We start from the raw sequence: 6000 nt of genomic DNA on the forward strand, positions 1-6000 counted from the left end.
TCAGTGATTCCTAAGGAATATATGCTTCCTTCCAGGGGTTTTGAGCACCTGTTGTCCGCCCCCCCACCTGCCCCAGCTCAGATACTGACTACCTCTGAAATGCGGCTGGTCTGGCCACACAATACAGGAGCAGGTGGGCACCGCCCTTCAGATGCAGTAGGGAACATACTTCCCTAAATTATAATATCAGGTTACCAAAGCTAAGGCACTCAGTGTTCTCGGGAGGACCTGAGCAATTCCGAGGACTACCCTGACCTTTTACCCCAATGATAAAAACAAGAGATCTCAGCAAATGGCTCTTGTCCACCACACGGCAGAAGTGACAATTCCTGACATCATCCTTTGCTACAATTCTGGAGACCTGATTCAATGTTGTTTTTAGAGGTTTTGTTTTCTGTTTCACTGAGTACTCGCCCTGTTTTTCATCTTTTCACAGCCTCTGCGTGATGCATGAATGTCAACCATTTTCAGTTTAATTGCCATTCTCTGTCCTCGTCTGCTTGGGCTGCCACAACAAAATACTGTAGACCATGTAGCAGATACAACAGAAGAGTTATTTCTCAAGCTTCTGGAGACTGGAAAGCCCAAGATCAAAGCACTGGCAGATTTGGTTCCTGGGGAGAACTTTCTTCCTGCTACTTGCTGGGCCCTCACTAGCCTTTCTTTGATACGTGGTCATGCGGGAGGGGGCTCTCTCTCTCTTCTTCTTTCTATAAGGGCCACTTCAATGAAGGTGAAGACCCCACCCTCATTACCTCATCTAAACCTAATCACCTCCCAAAGGCCCCAAATGCCATTACATCGGGGGTTAGGGCTTCAACAAATGAATTTAGTCTGTAATGCTCTGATCAAAGTTTAGATTTTGAAGCGGGTGCACTTGACTGGCTTAGTTGTGGCCATAGGGCCACCATTGGCTAAGAGATGGTCAGGGTGCCTATTTTAATCCCAATAAATTTTGTCCCCTGGGAAATGGTAATTCTGCAAGGGAATTCAGATGCCTTTGGTAAGAAGAAAGTGTGTAAGCAACAAAACATCCACAGCAGACAACTTCCGGTGTTTTCAACAAAGCTAAGCTGAACGAAATTGGGTATCAACTGCCTCCTGAAATATCACACTCACCGGCAATATATAAATAGATGAGAAGGTTTCTCTTGAAATTCCTACTTTTGTTATTTTTTAAGTGCTCCCTGTCCCCAGTGTGGGGCTCAAACTCATGACCCTGAGATAAAGAGTCGCATGCTCTACGGACTAAGCCAGCCAGGTGTCCCCTCTGCCCCCGACATTCATTTTTCCCTTCACGTAGCCTTAGGAAAGATTCCTAGAATTTTCTTTTTTCCTTCTTTTTATTTTTTCAACAGAAAAACAAATGTTTTCTCAAACTTTCAAAAGGAAGCTTTCCTTTAATTAAAAAAAAACAGCACCTTATTGGATCTATGGATTCTGATGTGGAAAGTTTCACTTGATATGTTCTTAAGAGAAAACAAGCAATTTACAGAATAGTAAGAAGTCTTGTTTTGACAAAATATGGTAAAATACAAGTGTAATTGAATACATTCCCTGAAAGTGTTCATAGAGATGCACCAAACCTGTAACAGTGGTGGGATAGACAGAATAATGGCCCTCAAATATGCCCACATTTTAACTCCCAGAACCCCATGACACAAGGAATTTTGCAGGCATGATTAAATTAAGGATTTGAGGCGAGGCGGTGGTCCTGCCTTATCCAGGTGGTCCCAGTGGAATCACAGGTGTTTTTATAAGGGACAGAGAAAAGCAGAAGAGTCAGTGTCTTGGTGATGTCATGTGAGAAGGACTCAGCCAGCCCCTGCTGGCTCTGAGGATGGGAGGGGCCCAGGAGCCAAGGGATGCGGGCAGCTTCTAGGACCTAGAAAAGCCAAGGAAACTTATTCTTCCCTGGAACCTCCAGAAAGAAACTCAGCCGTGGCAGAACATTGATGTTAGCCTAGTGAAACCCATTTTGGATTTGCAACCTTTCAGAAATGTAAGATAATAAATTTGGGGGGTTCTTTTTTAAAGCCACTGAGTTTGTGGTAATTCATTAGAGAGCAGCAGTAAGAAAGGGATATGAATGGTTATTCTTGGGAAGTAGATTTGGGGGAGGAAGGAAGTGGGAGGAGACATCAAGAGACATTAATACTTCTAAACTAGGAATTTTTGAAGAAATATATTATTTGTATGCTGTACACTGCTATGTATATTTTTGGTGATGCTTTGCAAGTAGGTTGATATCAAAATCTTCTCATTTTGAGAAGATTTTGCTAAATTTGCTGAAATTATCAGTTTCCTATGAGGGATAATCTTCTACTTAACATTCATAAAAGTAAAAAAAAAATCTTTAAGAAACTGTAATAGTTAAGAAATGGGTAAGCTGCATGGATGCATGTACGTGTGCATATGTATGTGTTTGTGTTCAAACATAGCTATTTATTTATTTACTTGTTTGGGCAAGATCAGGGTTTTTTTCTCTCATGTAACTTGAAGACCAGCGATCCAAAGCAAGGAAGCCCGAGGCTAGTTAGAAGCTTCAAGGTTATACGTTTCTCAATCTCCTAACTCTGTGTTCTGCTACATGCAGAGGGTATGGCTTTCATTCCCAAGGTTGCCTCGTGGTCTTAAGATGGCTGCAGGAACTCCAGCCATGACATCTGTATTCTGGGCAAGAAAAAGAAAGAACAGTATGGGGAAGGGGAGCCAAAAGAGCAATTCCATCTGAGTTGGCCTTTAAGGAGGATTCCTTAGATAGGCATATCTAGCCACGTGGCCGTCGCTGTCCACAAGGGAGGCTAGAAAACATAGATTTTCAGCTGGGCACATTGCCACCCTCAATATAATCAGCGTTCTCTTGGTGGGGAAGAAGGATAGAGATGGATTTTGGGTAAACAACTTGAATCCTGTGTACAGACTTCAGTGACAAGCAAATTATAAAGCCAGGCCCTTTGTAACTATGTCTTTAAGGATAAACAGTATGCCATAATGAACAGTCCTTATCTGTTTAAGGCCGTATAAATAGGCATGCCATAAACATTTTATAACTGTTCAAAGCAAACCCATTGAAAAAATACACACTGAAAATGTAAAAACTGAAACAATCAGTTCCCCTATGAACTGGTTGATAAGATAACAGGTCAGTAAAAATTTAGTTCTCTAAAAAGTTCTAGCTTAAGATGAATTTCAGAAGGGATATAAGCTAACCTTCCCTTTGAAATTCTATCCATCATTTATGTGTGTGAGTATTTTTTTTAAAGATTTTATTTATTTATCTGATAGAAAGAGAGAGATCACAAGTAGGCAGAGAGGCAGGCAGAGAGAGGAGGAAGCAAGCTCACCGCTGAGCAGAGAGCCTGATGCGGGGCTCAATCTCAGGACCCTGAGATCATAACCGGAGCCGAAGGCAGAGGCTTAACCCACTGAGCCACCCAGGCGCCCCTGTGAGTATTTTTCTGATTAAACATTCCATAGATCCTCTAACGGGCTGATGCCCTCTTCCCCCTCAACAAAGTTAATAACCATGGTGCTAGGTATTGAGCCTATTCGGAAGATGCCAGGCAAACAATCCAACAGAACTCCAAGCTGAATTGGGGGTTTCAGCATCCTACAACTATTTCAGGCCAGGAGAAATTCTGGACATGAGACACTACCCAGTGGAGGAGTCAAGAGAGCTGGGGGACATGGCTGGAGTCCAGACGCTGGTCCAAGGCAAGCAGGAAATAATGAAAGGCAGTAGCTCTCTGGCCTCTGGAGGAACAGAATGGACATGGTGCGTCAGCAAGCCCCCCAGGGACTGAGCCACAGGGGCTGTCCATGGAAGAAGGGAGATCCTAGAGAGGGCACTGTTTCATTTGGAGTCTGAGAAGTAAGAAAAGAACAACACTGGACCATCTGTTTTGACACATCTACAAACACAATTATTTGGCATTTAGTATTAAAACTGTTTATCAAGCTCCCAGTGCTGATGATTTACAAACAGGATCCTCATGTTCTGTGTTGTACTATTGATATAGGGGTGGGGGAGGAGGGCTCTCATCCATCAACGTAATAAATCTACCAGCAAAGGTTGCAGAAGACTTTCGAGAGCATTGGAAAATAGGACAGAGTAAATGCTTATTTTATCAAAAGGGACCCAAAAGAAAAAAAAAGTGGTCCTTTTGCAACATAATGGTTCTCTCTCCCTCTGCAAACAGGTGGGATTCTGTTTGTCAGGACAAATGCATATTATCCTAAAAACAGGGAAATATGCAATTCTAATATTCAATATATGGATTGACAGAAACACCAGCACTACTAGGCAGCTATGTCAGATGGCCAGGCCTCACTTACCCGTCGGGGACATTTCTACAAGAAGACAGGGGCTTCTGGCTTGGGGGTGGGTGGTAGCAGGAATCAACTCTGGCATCCACCCTGCCTGCTATTCTAGCATCTGGCAACACATGGCCATTTCTTTATGCCAGGTTTACTGGATTTATATCTCATGCTATCTAATTTTACGTGGTATTTAATTATCTAATTTAGTTTATCGAATAAACTAGCCCTCACAAAATATACGGATGACTTTAAAAGGATTCCAAAATAAATAAATAAATAAATAAGGTTTTCTAATTGCAGATCTTCCCAAGGTAAGAAAATCAAACAGATCATGGCAGAGCTGACATTGGTGTCGCTGGGACTTGGTGTCGCTGGGACAGGACTCCTGCAGCCATATCACATAGTCAAAACAAGAATGGTCTGATTGCTGAGTGAAATAAGTCAAGCAGAGAGAGTCAATCATCATATGGTTTCACTTATTTGTGGAGCATAACAAATAGCATGGAGGACAAGGGGAGTTAGAGAGGAGAAGGGAGTTGAGGGAAATTGGAAGGGGAGGTGAACCATGAGAGACTATGGACTCTGAAAAACAATCTGAGGGTTTTGAAGTGGCGGGGGTGGGAGGTTGGGGGAACCAGGTGGCGGGTATTAGAGAGGGCACGGATTGCATGGAGCACCGGGTGTGGTGCAAAAACAATGAATACTGTTACGCTGAAAAGAAATAAAAAATTAAAAAAAAAAAAAGAAAGAAAAAATGGTCTGATCAGATCTCATAAGGTGTTGTTCCCACCAAACGGAAACTATCAAGACTACCAGCTATACAGCAGCATATCTCCTATCACACATGCCACTCACACCAGATGTATCTCTCCTGTTTACGCAGTGTTTGCCAAATGCCTTTTTCCACTATGATAGCCATTCAAACCAGCGACAAAGCAAACCGAACTTGGAAGCAGACCTTCCACTTGTATCACAAAATGTTAAACTACAATTTTCAAAAATAAAGAAGCATGTCTAACCACATTGTACTGATTTTAAAAATAGAATTGGGGGGGAATTTTATGTCATGAATAAAAATAAGTATGTTTTAAATATCGTGTGTTTCAAATTTAGCTCATCCTTTAAACGTGTATGTTTTGTGTTAATATAGTAATCTAGCAGTTCACATACGGAACGAAATATAAATTTATGTGCCTGGGAGTTGCTACTCAAAATGTTATTTATTATTGGCCCAAAGAATCAAAATGTTTAGAAATTTTTGCTGAAGATAAAGGAAAGTGGGAGCGATTGACTCAAAAATTATCTAGCCCCTGTCAACCTGGTAAGTCCTAGATGACTTAATTAATGCTTTAACCCAATTGAATTATGAGCTCTCCTTCCAAACTCGCACAGCAGTGAAACTTAAAGATAACTATTCTAGAACTTCTACAGTTACACTTAGCCCTCTCTTCTTAAATTATAATTACTTGAGTAGAAGTGTGGTCCTCCTATTAACTTGAGAGAAAGCTCAGTCGGGACAGGATTAGGGTTTGAGTCATTGTCCATTTAACTATCTCCCATAGACTTAGCACCTACGAGATGTTCAACAAAAATTTATTTGGAGATTAAGAGAAAATGAGTAAATGTCTAACAGGCCTTTAGGACTGATAACCCGCAGCAGTTTCATTATTTGGCCAG

Source organism: Mustela lutreola, chromosome 1 (genome assembly GCF_030435805.1).
Source record: "Mustela lutreola isolate mMusLut2 chromosome 1, mMusLut2.pri, whole genome shotgun sequence".
NCBI classification, from domain to species: domain Eukaryota; kingdom Metazoa; phylum Chordata; class Mammalia; order Carnivora; family Mustelidae; genus Mustela; species Mustela lutreola.